Genomic DNA, 19386 nt, shown 5'->3' on the forward strand with positions numbered 1-19386 from the left:
CAGGGTACGCATGCATCCCCACGTGAGCATCGCCAGCATGCTGGGAAGGGGAGAAACTCAAGGCCGCTCTGAAATCGAGAGCACGCTATATAGCAGCGCAGAGAATGGTCCGGTGCTAAGGACACCAGCCTGGGACGTGGGAGACCTGCCATTGACTCTGCATGTGCCCTTGGGTGAGTCACTTAGCCTTGCTGTGCCTCAGTTCCCCTTCTGTACCACAGGGCTAACGGCCCTGCCCCGCCTCAGGGGTGCATTGAGGATAAATAAATCACAGATTGCGAGATTCTCCTCTGCTACCGTGCTGGGGCCAGCTAAGTCCCTTCGCTCTGCATGGCTCATGGGAAGTTACCATACTTCTGGTGATGCCTCACATCCACACGCCACGCTCGTAATGCCCTCACGATGCATCAGGGCTGGGAGGGTGAGAGAGCTGAGAAACCAACTGGCCCAGGGACTCCAATCCCCTTGGCCTGTGCAGAAGCAGCCCCCCAAAACAAAGATTGGTGTCTCTGTGAGCTGGGTGGGTGGGTCTCAGTCTGTCCAAGGCACTGGTAAGACCGTATCAGGAATGCTGCACTCAGCGCTGGTCACCCATGTGGAAGAAAGAAGAATTCGGGCTGGAACAGGTGCAGAGAAGGGCTGCTTGGACGGGCAGGACAACGGAGGGCCTGGCTTAGGAGGAGACAGGGAGCTTGGCTGGTTTAGCCTGGCGAAAGGCAGGCTGAGCGGGGATCGGATTGCTCTGTAAATACACCCCAGGGTGAACCCCAGGGAAGGAGACGAGCTATTGAAGCTAAAGGACAATGTTGGCACAAGAACAAATGGGGAGAGAGTGGCCAGGAAAAGTGGAGGCTGGGAAGGAGAAGGTTTCTAACCCTGCAACAGCCTCCCAGTAGAGCAGAGAGGGACAAGCAACCTAAGGGGCTTTAGGGTGGAGCGTGACAAGTTTGTGAAGGAGACGATATGCCAGGGCTGCCTGGGATAGCCGGGAGCTGGGGACAATGCCCCAGAGAGCCCTTCCAGTCCAACGTTATCATTGTTTGGGTGCCCAACTTGAGCCTGGCTCCTGGCGGTGCCGAGCACCCGCTGTGCCCGTTGGCTTCATCGGCGCCCAGAAACTTAGGGGCTAAAATCAGTGGCCATGTTTGGAAGCCTCTGCCTCAGAAGACATGAACCCCAGAGTGGCCAGAGAAGGGTGGATGTGGGGCATTACCCCCCAGGAGACTGCAGGGCAGGGTGGGGGAGCTTTGCCTGGCTGATCCTGTTACCCAGGGCAGGCCTGGCTCGTCCTGGAGAGCGACCAGGCCCTGTCCCACAGGAGCATCACAGCCCCCCTCTTCCACCCTGCACCAGCCCAGCCTGCATGGGAGCGAGGCAGCTCGGCGGCTGGCCCAAGGGCGAGGGGATGGGGGGCTGGAGCCTGCTGGGGAGGGATTTGGGGGGATCTGCCGCGCAGCCTTTGGAAGGATCCTTCCTGCCACAGCCCGTCGAAAGGACGGAGGGCTCCAGTCCCGGCCACATGCGGGGCGGGGGGAGTGCGAGTGCCCCAGGCCCTGACGCACACGATATCTGCAGGCCTGAACTAGCGACAGGAAGTAAACAAACCTCGCCCCAGGAACCCAGCCCGCCCCTCCCCACGCGCCCGCTGGCGACTGAGATACCAGCGCTGCCCTGCTTCTGCGTGTGCCCCACACACACTGCCGCACCCCCCCGCCGCACATACTGCCCCACACGCACAGCCCTACTGTCCACCCCCACACAGTCCCACATCCCCATACTGCCCTTCTGTATGCCCCCACCCCACACACCCTGCCCTCCTGTACACCCCCACACACTGTCCCAAACACCCCCACATTGCCCTCCTGCACACCCCCACACACACTGCCCCACACACCGCCACACATCCCCCATGCAATCCTGCTGCCCAAGCAGGGTGGCACGGCCAATCCGCGGACTTCTCTGGGCTCTCACGTAGCCCATCGTTAGGGCTGGGTGGGGGTGTATAGGAGGGCTGTGTGGGGTGGGGGCTGTGTACAGAAGGAGGGCAGTGTACACCCCCATACACACACTGCCCACACCCCACACACACTGTCCAAACCCACAACCCCCACACACTGCCTTCCTGAACACCCCCCAGTGCCCCACACCACACCCAGCCCACACTCACACCCACACCCCACACACTGCCCTCCTCCTGTACACAGCCCACACACACCCCACAGCCTTCACCACACACAGCCCCCACCCTCACACCGCCCTCCTGTACACCCACCCCCCAGTGCCCCACACCACACCCAGCCCACACTCACACCCACACCCTGCCCTCCTCCTGTACACAGCCCACCCCAGCCCACCCCACAGCCTTCACCATACACAGCCCCCACCCCACACTGCCCTCCTGTACACAGTCCCCACTCCCACACCCAGCCCTCATCCCCACCACACACACAGTCCTCCCTTCTCACACACACGCACAGCCCCCATCCCCCGCCGGCACCACACCCACACCCACTGCTCTCCCCAGAGTCCGGCCACAGATGCCCAATAGACATGCTGCCCCCATCACCACCCAGGCCCCCTCGCACTGCCTTGCCTCCTCTGTTGCCCCCACCCGTGTCACCCCAGCCCTGATGGGTCCATCCCCGGCCCTAGCGACGGAGGAGTCATCAGGCTGCCCACGCGGCCTTGCTGGGGCAGCAGGATTGGGTGGGGCTGGGGGGGGAGTAAAACACCCCACTGCACCTCCCTCTGCCCAGCAACGATCCTCATCTGAGGCTGCTTCAGCACGAGGAAGCTGGGCCAGGACACCCCGGCAGGCTGGCGGGTGATTCATAGCCCCCCCCCCCCCCCCACCAGGAAGGGAAAACAACTCATCTCGCACTCTGCAGAAAAGGGAAGCAAAACCCTCTCTCTGCTTTTCAGACGCAAAATCCACCCCCAGCCCCTGCCGAGAACTCCGCCCGGGCGGGGGTTTTCCACCCAGAGGAGGGAAAATGGGCCAGCTGCTGAATGCTGGGCCACACCAACAGAGCCTGGCCCCCTCCTGAATGGGGCCTGCCACCGTGTTTCCCGCCCCCCCCCCGTCCTGAGTCCTTCCACTAACCCCTGCAGAGAAGCCCCCTGCCCCCGAGTCCCTGGGCTGAGGCCTGGGACTCTCCGCCCCTCGGATGGTTAGTGCACAGCACTGCGGCTTGGGCCCACGCCTCACGTTCCCCCAGGACTCCGCCAGCATCCCCCCAGCCCTGGGAACCTGGGTGAAAACACATCCCTGTAGCTCCCAGGTACAAGACTGCTTAGCTTACCAGCCCTAGCAAGAGCCCAGCTCCCAGTGGCCTGGCCTGGGGAGAGGTGCGGGGGGCTGGCTTGAAAAGCTTCCAGCCTTTTGCAAAGGACTGCGTCCATGTAAGAGCTGCCTTTGGACACCTGTCAGCCCACGAAGGGGTAGCCTGGGTCTCTCCCCTTGGGCTGCAGTAACATGAAATATTTGTCCTGCTGTGGGCACCTAGCTGTCCCCACCATGGTCGGGGCCCCGTTGTGTTAGGTGTTGAACACACTGTATTTATGGGCCCATTGGAGCAGGAAATAAACTGATCTCTGCGCCGCCTCCCCCATTCCAATCCTTTTCTGAAGAGAGACACACCCACCCACACCCCAACCCCAAAAGGGGGAGGGATATCTCAGTGGTTTGAGCATTGGCCTGCTAAACCCAGGGTTGTGAGTTCAATCCTTGAGGGGGCCATTTAGGGAACTGGGGTAAAAATCTGTCTGGGGATTGGTCCCCCTTTGAGCAGGGGGTTGGACTAGATGAGGTCCCTTCCAACCCTGATATTCTACGATTCTATGAAAAGTACCTGTAATCACTGGAAGCCGCCTGTATCCCCATGGGAGGGGAAGAAAAGGTGTCTGACAGCTAGGATGCCTGGGTTCTACTATAGGTTCTGGGAGGGGGTATGGGCTAGTGGCTGGAGCAGAGGACAGGGAGCCAGGACTTCTAGGCTCTCTTCCACCCTAGAAGAAACATAGGACTTGCCATACGGGATCAGTCCAGTGCTTCATCTAGTAAAGAACAGCTATACCCACTTCTAATGGAAAGAGTGCCTCCTTCAGAGCAGCATGTCTACAAAACCCCTTAAAAAATGCAACAGCACTCCCCATCTTCAAGGAGCCAGAACTCAACCCTGTGGACCTGACCATCCCCTCTCCAACCGCTCAGTCATGGGCACGACCATGGAGAAAGTAGGAACCACCACGCTCCACCAACAGGTGACATCAGTCAGCATCCCGGATGCCTCCAGAGAGATCTAGGGGCACTAAAAGGTGACCTCCTTGTGGCCATGGACACAGATAAGATCTTCATGGTCCTACCACTGGGCCTTTCCAGCCTGTGACAAGGGAACCCCAAGGTACTGCTAGCTCGCCCAGCTTCCCAGTGGCTCCAGTCCTCCCGCTCCAGCTGTGCTAGAGAGCTGAAGTGCTGCTGGTCAGAAAGGAGACCGGCTGCCCAAGAGATGCTGCCTCCACCTTCCATTGAAGGTATGCAGACCCGATTCATCAAAAGGGCGAGAAAGCTCAGAGCCCTGTTTGACTCCTCAAAACACCCTCTTTCTGCCTCAGACCCATGCTCAAGTGCCTCCGGTCGGCTTCCGAGGCCAGTTTAAGGACTTGGCCCTAATTTAAAGCAATTAATAGCTCAAGTCCCTGCTACATCAAAGACTGAATTTTGATCTGTGACCCACCACCACGGCTGCACTCCTCTGGACAATGCAGATCACAAAGCGCATGAGCGCTGGGGTCAAACATTCTCAGTCCAGGGGATATTGCCTGTAGAACAATTGTCCAGAGGAGCTCAGGAGAACCCAGAGACTGACTGTCTTCAGGAGACACTGCCAAACCTCCTTCCTCTTTGGAAAAGCCTCTCCATCATTCGAATAACAGTCACCAGGTTGAAGCCCCTAAGCCCTGCCAAACGGAATTGAACCACTTGGAATTGGGGGGAGGGATAGCTAAGTGGTTTGAGCATTGGCCTGCTAAACCCAGGGTTGTGAGTTCAGTCCTTAAGGGGGCCACTTAGGGAGCTGGGGCAAAATCAGTACTTGGTCCTGCTAGTGAAGGCAGGGGGGGCTGGACTTGATGACCTTTCAAGGTCCCTTCCAGTTCTAGGAGATAGGATATCTCCATTAATTAATTAACCCCGAAAAAGAGAGACATGATAGAGACTCCACCAAGTCCACTAGGGATTTTGCTACTGATTTGAAATTGAGGGTGAAAAAGGACTCGCGCCCAGCAGAGTGATTGCTTTTCTCCTGTGTTTCCTGCTTCTGATCCATTCAAAGAACACCTTGTGATTTGTTTTGATGTCTTTGGCTGGGTTCTCCCTGAACGCCACCTTAGCCCTCCCAACCCCCATCTAACATGCCACCTGCTCCAGCCCGCATGCAGACAACAGAAAGAAGCTCCGTTTTCGGAAGGATACTGCTGTGGCTTGGAGGATATAGGCTCTTCTTGACTAATTTCTTCATTTATTTTTATCAGCTGCTACCTTTCCTCACCTTTCCTCCCCAGCTACCATGCCTGCCCTAGACATACCAGTCTTCCCAGCAATCTAAAGCTAGCTTCCAGGACCTCTCTCGTACATCTCCTTATGGTCACTGGTAACATAGGCTCCTTCCTGCACATGCCAGAAGCCTCTCTAAAGGTCTCCTGAAATCTGCTACACGTGGACCCAAGAGCCATGTCACTGAATTGATCTTCTGGTCTCCACATCCCCAGCTATTGCTAATGACCAAATCCATCACCTTTACAGCCTGTGTGTCTCACAGCTACCCACCCTGTCACTTTCTTCCTGTCTGCTTCGATAAAGTCCTCCAAGCACCTTTAGCTGCAACTCAGTGGCGACTGGATGCCTCTCTAAAAGATCTGGCCTAGTTCCCCTCCCCCACCCCGTTATCGGGCACAAAGCAGGAATGGGTGAGTTTCTCTGGCCTGTGATATGCAGGAAGTCAGACTAGCTGATCAGAATGGTCCCTTCTGGCCTTAAAAATCTACAGATCTGTGAACTAACATCCTATTTGTCATCGGCTTTATCTTTCAGTCTACTATCACGTTTTGTATAATGCCCATCACTGTAGTATCTAACTAGCAAGAGTGAAATATTTTTTGTTAAAAAAAAAAAAAGAATCAAAGGGTTAACCAAAAAAAGTAGCGGAAGGCAAAGGGTTCAGCTTTAGAAAAAGGTGAGACAAGCTTCTGTAAGGCTAGAATTCAGTATAAAAAAAGACAGAAAGTGACACAGCCAGCGTTCAAAACTAAACAAAGGGGAGAGTGAAACCGAAAAGGCCAAGAATAGCTAAAAAAGGAAGGTCAGGCTTAGAAATAAGTTAATAGCAAGAAGGCTGAGCTTAAAAATCATGAAAAAGGGACAAAGTCAAGGGTTTAAAACCGATGAAATTCTAGTGTTAATTGTGCACAAAATAGGAAAATGTATATGTATAGCGAGAGAAATAAAAGCAATTTGAAATAGTTTAAGACTTATAAGGGCCAATCCTGCAAATAGTTATCCGCACGCTTCACGTTAGTGAAATGTGTAGTTCCATGGGACTTCCATATTTCAAGTTAAGCAAACTCTTAAGTGTTGACAGCACTGGGGCAGGGTCCAGAGTGGTAGCCGTGTTAGTCTGTATCAGGAAAAACAACGAGGAATCCTTGTGGCACCTTAAAGACGAACAAATTTACTTGGGCATAAGCTTTCGTGGGCTAAAACCCACTTCATCAGATGCTTGGAGTGGAACATACAGTAGTGAAGTGGGTTCTAGCCCATGAAAGCTTATGCCCAAATAAATTTGTTAGTGTCTAAGGTGCCACAAGGACATCTCATTGGTTTTGGGGCAGGGTCTATGTCTTCACACGAGGGGGCCCCCATCCTGACCGGGGCTGCTAGACATTACAGCAATGTAAAGACTCTTAACCAGTAATGCCAGAGGGATAATAGCTCCCTTCCTCACCTGGGGGGCCGGGAGGTTTCACTCATTTGTGTTTGTAAACTCCTTGGGATGCAAGGTGGGACGGTCATTCCATACACCAGAGAAGCCTCTGCTTCTCATTCTCAGAGCTACTCATGAGTGTGCACGGCTTTGAACACAGAAAGCAGCTCCGAAGTGTGAAGTACCAGTATGATAATCAACGCTGTTCATACATTGGAACGCTTCTAATTATGACACACCGGCCCCTGGCTGCCCGAGGAAGGGAAGGGAGGGGGCCCTCCCGTGCCCTCCAAAGAGATGAAATAATTGTAACCATACAGTAACAAGGAGAACCCAGAGGAAACCTCATTCCATAGTATTGCACAGACACTTGGACAGTGAGCGACTTCCTTAACAACCAAACAGTCACTGCAACAAACCCCCCCACTTAGAGGAGAGATTGCATTGGGGTTAGAGCACATGCTCACATTCGGTGGGAACGGTCTGGTCTCACATTTTCCTTGAGCTGCCTCCACCTTCTTTCAGCTCTGTTCCATTCGCTCCTCCTAAAGCTCTAGCACCGTCGGAGACAGGCTACTGGGCAAGGTGAACCACCGCCTCTCATCTCTTCCCTCCTGCCTGACTCCAGCTCTCCTCCGATTCACCTTCACTCTCACCCATCCCGCTTGATCCCTGCTGGATTCGAACCAGTGACCTAGCTGTCAAAAGCCAATTACTCACCCAAGTCCTTGGGAATCGGTCTATTTCTTCTGCAGCATCAACAACTTAAAATGCATTGTGCAAAAATACAATTGACAAGGCTTAGTGTGTCTGGAAAAATATGCAACAGGCCTTAAATATATTGCGATGCAATGGCGTGTGCGTATGAGCAGGCACATCATTGCCCTCTGCTGGACAGAATCAGAACTTCTAAACTGTGTGTCATGTGCCCTATACAGCAAATGGCTAATGGAGATTCCCCTTTAGCTAAAAAGGCAGGGATCTGTGCTTTGGAAGCCAGAGAATCTCATGTCTATCCATGCTGGTGCCACAAAGTTCCAAGCAGCCATGCTGCATAGAACGGTGCCAACCATGAAATTGGGGTGGCCCTGGCTTTGTTACACTATTTAAGGCTGTTTCTCATTCTAAGGGAGGTCTGCATTCTCCAGGCAGGGCCGTCTCCCCCACACCATCCTGATGAGCTCAGCTTTCCAGCACCCTCCTCCCTGACTTCAGGTCTAATCGCCACCACTGGCAGCCAATGACACTGGTGATGTCAGCCCAGGAAATCTGACCCTATGGATACATCCACTCAGGCATACTCTGGGAACTGCCCCTGCTCAAATTGCTAGCAGCCCCGTCCATTCTCGCTCAGGCCTGAGTCACTGCAGTCTGATGCCCACTTGTATCCCTAAGAAAATGGGAGGCTGCAAACCTCTTAGGTTCATTCTTAGCCTTTTAGTAACACACAAAATGATGTGAGCTAATGAAAAGGCAGCAGAGCCCACAGAGGGCATCTCAGCCCAGTTCACATGGTCTCAGCTCGCCTGGGATTGTGAGGGCAAAGACACTAGTGGTAGGGCAGGGATAGACACAGAGTCATTGGCTCCAGGGCCAGAAGGGACCCATGTGTATAGCCCAGGCCAGGGAACTTCCCCACAGTAATCCCTAGAGCAGAACTCTGAGAAAATGAAGACGAAAATCCACTCCCAGCCTTGGGAGGGGATCTTCTCTTCCCCTCCCTCACGCTGAACAAAACCCAGGCTGTGATCCAACCCAATGCACCCCCTCCCCGAGACAATGAGACACCCAGGAGGAGCCCATCAGCAAACGCTGATGACTTTCTGACTGTAACATGCTGCCTGCTCGAGGAGAAGGGCCCAGCCCAGCTGAGCTTGGCACGGGACAGCTCAGATGGAGAACCCCGGGGCCAGGCTCGGTTTAGCCTGGCACAGAACGAGCCAGCCCAGCTCCCTGTAGCACAGCACAGACCGACCTAACAACAAGGGACACAAGGGAAACTCCTACTTGTTCTGGGCCAAAGCCAAGCCTAGCTCAGAGGAGGGCCGGGGAGGGAGGCGAGTGCCAGGCTTGTGGGGGAGGGCACAGGGCAGGCTGTGTTCTCAGGCCAGACCTTCTCTCCCAGACAAAACAGAGCCAGCCAGTCTGCCCCGGCTGCATGCACCTGGCTCCCCTGGAGGAGGCAGTGGCACAGACGGGGGCACCTGCGTCACCATTTTCCTCCTGGAGTTGCATCTTTTCAGAGTGCAGCCCAGCCTCACTCGGCACGGCACGGCACAGCCCGGCTCTGCCCATCTCAGCCTCGTATGGCCCAGCCCGGCTCAGCCTCTCCCAGTACAGCCCAGCCCAGCCCAGCTCAGCCTTGCCTGACCCAGCCCATCTCAGCCCGGCTCTGCCCATCTCAGCCCGGCTCAGCCTCTCCCGGTACGGTACAGCCCAGCCCAGCTCAGCTCGGCTCTGCCCGGCTCAGCCTCGCCCAGCCCATCTCAGCCCTGCCCAGCCTCCTTCACAGACAGACCCAGCAGCAGCTGTTGTCAGTGGCAGGCGCCTTTGGTGAAAACTCTTCCTCCTCCCCCCACCCCGTCACTCCAGCCCCACAGCCCGACCCCTGCTTCGCCCCCAGGCTCTCTCCTGCTCCCGCTTTGCTGCCTGCAGGCTGGTCCCGGGAAGCGTCCTGGCCAGACACGCATCACACCCCACCCAGCCCGCTCCGAGGGGACCCGCCCTCCAGAGGACAGCGAGCAGCTGCACCCACCCCGAGAGATCCCCGCCCCAGAGGGGCACTGCACAACTGCACCCACCCCGAGAGATCCCCGCCCCAGAGGGGCACTGCACAACTGCACCCACCCCGAGAGATCCCCGCCCCAGAGGCGCACTGCACAACTGCACCCACCCCGAGAGATCCCCGCCCCAGAGGGGCACTGCACAACTGCACCCACCCCGAGAGATCCCCGCCCCAGAGGCGCACTGCACAACTGCACCCACCCCGAGAGATCCCCGCCCCAGAGGGGCACTGCACAACTGCACCCACCCCGAGGGACCCCCAATCTCCAGAAGCGCACTGCACAACTGCACCCACCCCGAGGGACCCCCACTCTCCAGAAGCGCACTGCACAGCTCCCCACCCCGATCCGAGGGGACCCGCCCTCCAGAGGCGCCCGGCACAGCTGGGGGGCGGCGGCCGCCGGGCTAAGGGGGCGCGCCCCGACCCCTCTCCCAGAAGGCCGGGGAGGCAGGACTCACCGTGGCTCATATCTCGGGGCGGCGGGGGGTGCGCGCTGAGCCGGGTGTTTCTCGGCTGGGGGCGGCCGCCGCTGCTGCTCGCTGCTGCTGCTCGCTCCCGGTGCAGAAGGAAGTGACTGAGGCCAGAGGAAGTCTGCAGAGCAAGGCACCAGAGAGCGTGAACAAGGAAGTTTCTGCTCCCCGGCTCTTACTTCCCTTCCTCTCTACCCCGGAGCTCTCTCTGCTGAGGCCAACTTTGCTCCAGTCCTCTCCCCGGTGTGAGCGCACGGCCCTTCCCCCCGCCAATTCCTCCTTCCCCAACCAGATCCCAGCCCTGCCCCACCGTCAGCCTTGCCCTGGCAGGTCGTGCTACACCCACAAAGAGGGACCCCCAAACTGGGGGGAGGCTGCACCCTGGGTCTGCCACCTTCTGTTCAGCCGTCCAGGCTCTAGCCCGCCCCAGGGCTCCTCCAGCCTGGCAGCGGGACAGTGGGCAGATCACGCACAAGGGAAGTGCCCAGACGCTGCAGTGATGGGCGGCGGAGAAGCGCCTAAGGGAACCGGAGAGGGTTGCCAGCCAGCAGCCAGCCTCGGGTTTGCGGCCTGGTCCCAAGCAGCACCACGTTATAACCCAATGCCCTGACATCCCCGGGGAGCCAACGGGGCCTCAGTAGGTACCAGTGCAGCCTGCTATCTGCTCTGTCCGCTTCTGCAGAAGTCTCTCTGTGTGTCTGGCTAGTCTCTTATAATAATAATATATGGAGATATACCTATCTCCTAGAACTGGAAGGGACCCCAAAAGGTCATCAAGTCCAGCCCCCTGCCTTCACTAGCACGACCAAGTACTGATCTTTGCCCTAGATTCCTAAGTGGCTCCTTCAAGGATTGAACTCACAACTCTGGGTTTAGCAGGCCAATGCTCAAACCAGTGAGCTCTTCCTTCCCCACACTATTAACCAATGGGAAGCCCACTATCCCGTAGGGCACCGGTTTCCAACCTTTCTTCATTTGCAAGCCCCTGAAAAGTTTCGCAGGGCTGTGGGGAGCCCTTTGGAAATACCAGCCACAGCCCTAGACACTCCACGCCACTCCCAGGTGGGGCGGAGGAGGTCAGGCCAGCCGGTGAGCAGTGTACAGTCAGAGGAGCCTGGCGACAGGCCGCAGGGCTCAGGGAAAGGTTATGAACCAAACGGTTTGGCGGGGGAGTATCCGGATGTTATTATATAAACGCTCGGCTCCCCTGTGACAGACACACTCCTGCACCAGGCTCTCCTGTAGCCTGCAAACAGCTGTCGGCTCCGGGTCAAATTTATTCCTGGGGGAACTTCAGCAGCTCGGGCTTCTTTACCCAGAGCAGGCGCCCCCAGCGCAGGGAGGCTGCTGCCACCCAGAGGCCAGAAGGTGCCATGCCCCCATAAATGCTGAGTGAGGAAGGAAGACTCAAGAGGTGCAGGGGGGCTGTTGGTTGTGCTGGGGGGGGTGCTGATGGGACAGTCTCTGGGGGCGTGGGGCCGTTTCTTGCTCTTGTTGAAGTGTTCACGGCAAAGTTCAGATTAGTTACCAGGCAAGTACTGGAGCCGGGAATGCGTTTGGGCTGCAGTATGCATGGGCCACTCCTTGCAAGGGTTTATGTCATGGAGTGGGGGGGGACACAAGGCCCTACACCCCCGGCTTCCTGCGATTCACCATGACTCTCAGCCACCCAGTAAAACAGAAGGTTTGTTTAGATGACAGGAACACAGTCCAAGACACGTCTTGCAGCTACAGACAACAGGATCCCCCCAGTTAGGTCCATCTTGGGGGAGGGAAGGGAGGCCAGAGCCCTGTTGGGAGGCCAGAGCCCATCTTGGCTCCCCTCCATTGTCCCAGCCAGCTCCAAAGTGAAACTCCCTTCAGCTGTCTCACTCTTCCTCCCCCCCGCTCCTCCCCCAGCCTTTGTCCAGTTTCCCGGGCAGAGGTGTTACCTGGCCTCCACCCCCCTCCTGGGTTCTCCTGTTACGTGCTCAGGTATCCGCCCTCAAGGAAAGTCTCCCATCCCCCAATGCAGACAGTCCCAGCAAATCTCCCCTGCAACCTTCCCAGGTCAATACTCCCCACTCAGTATTCAAAGAACACATTAAGAACAGGCCTGCACAACAGGCGAGGGCCATATTACTCCAAAGAAAACAGCTGAGGGCCGAAACCCCCGAGCGCCGTCAAACCCCCCCCCCAGCGCAACCCAGCCCTCCCGAAACACAACCCCCTCCCCCAGCACCGCCTGCCCCGCGGAAACAAACCCTCCTTCCCCAGCGCCGCCCCACCGAAACATCAGTATTGAACCTTGGTAATATGTTATAGCAGGCCCCTAAGGTAGTATAATTAAGGTAAAAGAAAAATGTCCTTTTGCTAGAAGTAGAATAAGATCTTCCCCCCACTTTGTAATCAATTGCCCTGTTGAATGAATGAGGTGTGAATGAGGAAGGCGTAGAAGGCAGGCACCTCCAGACAGCTACAACTCTTGGAGAGGGTAGGGCCGACTCTAGGAGTTTAGCTGCCCCAAACAAAAAATTTTTTGGCCGCCTCCCCTTTCTTTTTCGTGCCCCTCTGCCCCCGGCCCCACCACAACTCTACCCCTTCCAAACCCCTTCCCCAAATCCCCAGCACTGCCTCCTCCCTGGCGTGCCCCATTTCTCCCCCCCGCCCCATTGCTTCCTGCGGGCCCCCCGTGACCTCCCGCCCTAGCTCACCTCCGCACCACCTGCTCCCCGGGCATGCCGCCGCTCCGCTTTTCCTCCCTTCCTCTCAGGTGAAGGAGGGGGGAGAAGTGGAGCAGCGGCGCGTTCAGGGGAGCAGGCGGAGCAGAGTTGAGCTAGGGTGGGGGGGGCAGGAAGTAACGGGGGTAGAGGAACTGCTCCCTGCTCCAGCTCACCTCTGCCACCTCCCCCGAGGGCCCTGCCACTTGGCTTCTCCTCCCTCCCAGCCTTGCTGTGCGAAATAGTGGTTTAGTGCGTGGCAAGCCTGGGAGGGATGGGGGAGAAGAGGAGCAGCGGCAGCGCGCTCAGGGGAGCAGGCGGAGGTGGAGTGGAGGCGAGCTGGGGCGGCGGGGGCACTTTTTCCCCATGCCCCGGAGTCGGCACCTATGATGGCCGGCGCCAGAATGCCGCCCGTAGAAATGTGCCGCCCCAAGCACCTGCTTGTTTTGCTGGTGCCTGGAGCCGGCCCTGGGAGAGGGGATGGGAGCCAGACCAGATCAGTAGATCAGGTCAGCCACCGACTTGCCGCTCGCCTCCTCAGCCCCCCTCCCCCGGCTCGCCTACTCACCCCCCCGCCACTGCTGGCTCACTCACCTCCTCAGCCCCCCACCCCTCCAGCTCGCCGGCTCACCTGCCCCCGCCACTGCCTGCCCGCTCGCCTCCGCAGCCCCCCAATCCCTCTGGCTCACCTACTTACCCCCCGCCCACTTGCCTCCCCAGCTCCCCCTCCGCCACCGGCTCACCTGCCCCCCTTGCCACTGCCCGCCCACTCGCCTCCTCAGCCCTCCACCCGCCCGGCTCGCCTCCTCATTCCCTGCCACTGCCCACCTGCTCGTCTACTCAGCCCCCCTCCCTCACCTGCCGCTTGTCTACTCACCCCCCGCAGGCTGCACAGTGAGCCCACTTGGGCCGCATGTTGTGCAGGCCTGCATTAAGAACATTCCCACTTTGTCACAGTTTATAGCGACAGGACCATGAGACACAGGATGGGAAGGGACCTCCTGGCTCATCGAAGTCAGTCCCTGCTAATGCAGGCAGCCTTGGCATACCATCCATTATTCCCTACAAACCAGAGTCTTAGGCATCGTGTCTTCAGTGAACCTCACCTTCCCCGTCGGCCCAGATGCTGTCTGCAGCGCAGTGCTCGGGTCAATGGGCCATGCGCTAGCCAAGGCCACCAGGGACACTAAGAAGTCCTCCCTCCTGTCCCCAGCAGGAGCCAGTGTGGTGGAGGAGCGGCTGCATGGATTCTGATACATCCCCGGGGCTGACACACGTCACCCCTCCACGGGAGGTTTGGACAATGGATCTGGGTCGGCTCATACCAACAGGCATAGAAGCTTGCAGGCACCGTGCGTGTGGCGCTGAGGCCCTCTTTGTACAGTGGACCAGCCTGGGCTCCTCTGTGTTCTGGGTCCCGCACAGCCCTGCCTTGGCCCTGCATGGTCTGAACATCCCAAGAAGAGCAGACGGAGCCTTTCCTCGTATGTCAGCCATGGCTGCAGTGTCCTAGTTCAGGCTAAGGTGGAGATCCTGCTTCACACTCCCCCCACCCACATGCACGCCTGCCATTCTCAGATGCTTTTTATAGCCTTCTTGAGAACGCAAACGGGCTTAGCCCAGAGGCGTGCGTGCGTTTGTAAGTCTTTTAACTGATTGAACCAGCCTGGTGCTGCCTAGGGGGATGCTGTGGTGGCAGAGTGGCCTGGGACATGCCCTGCATACTCCAACTTGCCCTAGGGCCCCGCAGATCCCAACCTTGCAGCTGGGAGGGACCTTACCTAGATCATGCATAACTGAACAGGCAGGCAGCGGAGGGCCAGTGCTGGACACAGGAGGGGTGTGCGTGTGAGCGAGTGTGCGAGACGTGGGGACGCGCAACAGGTCAGCTGGCCTCTTAAGTGAAAATAGGGGGACCAGATGTCCCGATTTTATAGGGAGAGTCCCGATTTTGGGGTCTTTCTCCCCTGCAAGGTGCCAATTGAAGGTGTTGGAGAACAAAGCGATTAGGTGACTTCCTGGCCTGGAAAAGAGACAAAGGCCAGAGAGGAGGGGCTGGAGAGTTTCAGTTTGGAGCTGGCTGAGGAAAGAGAGGGAGGCCCAGGCCTGGGGTCTGGCCTCCCTGACCCCAAGATGGACCTGACTTAGGGGTCAGGTTTCTGTACCTATAAGCTCTGTTTTGGACTGTGTTCCTGTCGCCTAATAAACCTTCTGTTTTACTGGCTGGCTGCGAGTCACATCTGACTGCGGAGTTGGGATGCAGGGCCCTCTGGTTTCCCCGGGAGCCCCGCCTGCGCGGACTCACTGGGGGAAGCGCACGGTGTGAGAAGGGGATGCTGAATGCTCCGAGGTCAGACCCAGGAAGGTCGAAGCTGTGTAAGCTTCTTGCCCTGGAGACAGTCTGCTCAGAGAGAGGAGGCTCCCACAGAGTCCTGCCTGGCTTCGTAGGGAGTAGTTCCAGAGCATTGCCCGGTGACTCCGTGACAAGGCATCGCTCTGATCGCTGGCAGCCGCCATGTGGGGAAAACCCAGAAACCCTGCACCAGCTGCTAAAAGAGTAAATGAAGCTCTAAGGAAGGTGTATCAGGGTGCGGAAGGACCCCCTTGGCTTCTGCCTCTGCTAAGCTCACAAAGTCACTCTGAGACCTTGGGTTTTGTAACCACTGGTGCACTCTATTCTCAGGCTTCTTCCCACCATTGTTTCACCATGGACAAGTAACCCTTCACTGTCTGCGGGCAGGAGGCGAGAGCTACCTCCCTGCTTCCATTCCCTGCCTTTCCCCCTTCCTCCTGCTCTCCCCTGGCTGCCTTTCCCTCAGACTTTTATGCAGCCCCAGGCTAATTAGGTGGCAGCTGTCTGCGCCCTCTCCCCCCCCCCCAATTAGGGCCAGGTTATCTCCAGCCCGCTCTAATTTGTTCCCCCAATGAGGAGTGGATGTGACAGAGGACTGAATCTGCAACCCTTTGCCCAGCACATATCACAGAAGGATATAGAGTGGTGAAACATGGGAGGCTTTAAAATCTCAGTTGACACAACTAAGGGAATGATAGTCCCCAAAAGGAAAATTCACAAAGATTATAAATTGTATCTACATGGACAGCAAATAAGTATCGTTAAAAGTGTCACCGTTTTAGGTGTGATATCTGATAGCAAGCTCACTTGGAAGGATCGTATGGAAAATATTAGAGATAAGCAAAGGCAGGATCAAAGTCTTTCTGGAACTTCCTGGGGTGTGGCTAAGGCAGACAAAGCGCTAATGAGACCCATCACCAAGTAAGAGAGAGTTTAGAAAGGACGAGTGTCCAGAGACCTGAGAGCAAAGCGAGCTCAGAGGAAGAGCAGCACTAGGTTGAGAGCGCCAGGGTGGGGCTAGCCCTGGAGGAGGAAGGGGATGAGAATTCCCTGGGTGAGCAGTAGGGCCAGACCAGGCTGGTAAAAGCGGAAGGTAGGGGGTCACCTACAAACTTTCCCAGGCCAGAGAGGGCTGAAGGGCAAGACCAGCAGAGGGAGATGGCTGCTGGATCCCTGAGCGAGAGGGCTGGGGAATGATGGAGAGGCTCCAGGCAAGAGATGGAACCCTAACCGGGAAGGAAATAGGGTGGAGAAACACACCAGCTAGAGGGGCTGGGGTGAGGTGTGGTGACAGCCACCAGAGCCGAGCTGGGGCGGGGTGAGAACCGCAGGAGCCGCGCCTGGGAGCCAAGCTGGGGCGGGGTGACAAATGCCAGAGCTGTATGTGGTGTAGGACTGTTGGGACGAACGTACTGGTTGAACTGTGGTGGGCGGATTCTCGTTTATGGTAGTGGGATGTTTGGTAATCAATTTACCCCACTAAAACAGCTAGCTGAATTCTCCAGAGGTTGCACTGAGTCTAACTGAGAAATCAAGAGGGAAACTGAGGCCGGGGCTTCTGTCAGGGCTGCCTGGAGGCCATGTGTTCACGGGCATTTTTTTCCATGTGTTTTACAGGTTGGGAAAAGCGCCCCCGTCCAGAGCACTGGAATGCCTGATCCTCCGGACCTGTCTTTGCTCGCTCACTCTGTGTGCGGCAGCACCCTCCCCCCTGTCACTCAGGCCTGTAACCTGGACATCCCTGGCAACTCCTCCCGCCTGTTCTCTCTGCCCATGCGCTTACAACTCTTGTCCGGTCCCCCATTATCTCCTGACCTGCGGCCTGCCTCTTCCTCCTCTTAGTTCCCCAGCACCCGCAGGTGCCCGCTCCCAGGACCGCCTGGGGGGGGGGGGGGCAAGTGGGGCAATTTGCCCCAGGCTCCGGGCCCCACAGGGGCCCCCATGAGAATGTAGTATTCTATGGTATTGCAACTTTTTTTTATGGAAGGGGCCCCCAAAATTGCTTTGCCCCAGGCCCCCTAAATCCTCTGGGTGGCCCTGCCCGCTCCAGTCCGTACAAAAGCAGATGCCAAGACCATTGTCCTTGTCTACTGATATCCCCCATTCCTTCAATCCCTCCACCGTCTCTTCCTTCCAGTGACTTTAACGTCTTGTCCTTACCCTCCAGGACTCTATAGAGCTCAGACCCTGCCGGAGGTGCACTGATGCCTGTCTCTGGGGGGGGGCAGCTGTATCCTTGGGCTTGGCAGGAGTGTCCCTGAGCATGTGGACCCGCTCCTCGCTGTTCCCAGCTCCTCTGGGGCTCCTGGCCTCTGCCCCTTCCGCCCTCCCACCACACTGAGACTTGTGCCGAGGTAGCTTCTCTCCAGGAGCAGGGATTGTAGTTCAGTGGGGCAGGCCCTTTCTGACTGCTGGGCCCTGGGAGCAGTGGCTGCGGTGGGGGGCACAGAGGGGGCAGCCCTACGCTGGTGTCAGTCATTGCCATGGTTACCATGGGGCCCCACCATCGCCATGGTGGATGACTGCCCTTGCCGTGAGCGCGGGGACACGGGGGGTGCCCACCTGGTCCCCTCGCCCTTCTGCGTGCTGCAGCTCCCGGCGACTCTGGGAGGCCAGTGGGAGCAGGCGGTGTCCCCTTATATCAGTGCCCAAGGCCCCGTCTCAGCACACAGGGATGGTCAGAAAGCACGTAGCTCCCAAGATGTCTTCGGGGCCCCAGCAAGTCTTGGGGAGGGATGAAAACAGGCCAGGCCTCCCTTCAGCGACACGACACCCTCCTGACAAGAGGGAGTGAGGAGGAGCAGAAAGAGCCCGGTAGCTCAGGGTCGCTCTGCCCCTGGGAGCCATGGGGACAGGACAATTCCTCTGCTCCTGCCATCAATGCAACACCCGGCCTAGTGAGGGGCAGAGGGGACCCCGCTGCAGGCTCCCCAGAGCTGGGAGAGGTGGGGTGAAGAGCCCCTGGAGCTGCAGAAGGAGCAGAAGTTAGCCAAGGACTGGGGCAGGACTGATGAGGGGTCGATTTGTGGGAGGACTGGCACAAGGTGGGGGGTAGCCTTGGGGAAGGCAAGGCAGGAAGAAGAGGGGTGAAGAGAAGGCGGCTGGTGAGGTGGTAGCGGACGTGGAGAAGGGAAGCAGGGTGCAGATGGGGAGCTGTCAGGGGGAGGCTGGTCTGGAAGAGGCAGAGCAGAGAGGGAGACTGGAGCACCCCGAGGGCAGAGGCGGGAATGTCAGCTGACAGCAAGGGGGCTGATGGGGGTCAGTTTCAGACAGACGTTGGGGAAGAGGGGTCGGGGGACCCTGGAGGAGCAGCGAGAATGGGCATGCCCAGAGGAGGAAGAGAAAGTGGGTGGAGGAGAGGTAGGATTTGGGGGATGATTTCAGGGGAGGAAGGAGAGAGAGAATGGGGGTAGAGGAGGAGGAAGGCGGGGAGTGTGAGGATTAACACAGCACGAGGCAGCCCCTGCTCTGAACTGCTGATATGGAAAGGGACAGAACAGACACAGCATAAGAGGGGATTCAAGCAGACGTCCTGTCGAGAAGGGAAGGGGCTTGCCTAAGGTCCCACAACAGGGCATCAGCAGAGCGAGATTAGAATCCAGGGGTCCTGACTCCCACGCCACTGCCCTGGCCTCTGGACCCTGGGTGGAACCAGGGTCACTTCCGGGCCCACCGCATCCAGTCTTCGCATCACCCTCCCTCTGATACTCAGCACCCTGGCCCTCTCCTCCGGCCCCTGCACTCAGCCCTGGTTTGGTGCATTGAAAGGGTGGCCACAGTCCGTGGGCTGGGATCCCCCACGGCATGGCCCCCTTTCCCCACCAGTTTTCAAGAAGGAGGGCAGACTTTTGTTCTTGGAGATCTCCCTTGCAGGAGGTCTGCTGAACAAGGGGAGTTTATTTCGCTTGATGGGCTCTGTTATAACGGCTTGGTTTTGTCTTGCAATCTCGGTGACAAAGGTAGTGTACTGCTGCTGCCCGATCTGCTCAACCTCCCTCACAGAGACAATCACAGCAGGGTCAACATTGTCTTTGGTGTCCAGCTTAACTAAGTTGATACTCTCTTATGAGACGGCGCTGCCCAAGACTTCTATTGCCTC

General features: G+C 57.6%; 1 protein-coding gene across 1 annotated transcript in view; it reads right to left on the reverse strand.

The window, feature by feature from the left end:
- Positions 1 to 10431, reverse strand: part of RHOG (ras homolog family member G) — a 29329-nt gene extending 18898 nt beyond the window's left edge. Inside the window, exon 1 of the mRNA XM_054015968.1 lies at positions 10224 to 10431. The gene's annotated coding sequence lies outside the window, so the exon portion shown is untranslated. The remainder of the gene's footprint in view (positions 1 to 10223) is intronic.
- Positions 10432 to 19386: the final 8955 nt, after the last annotated feature.

This window comes from Malaclemys terrapin, chromosome 1 (genome assembly GCF_027887155.1).
Source record: "Malaclemys terrapin pileata isolate rMalTer1 chromosome 1, rMalTer1.hap1, whole genome shotgun sequence".
NCBI classification, from domain to species: domain Eukaryota; kingdom Metazoa; phylum Chordata; order Testudines; family Emydidae; genus Malaclemys; species Malaclemys terrapin.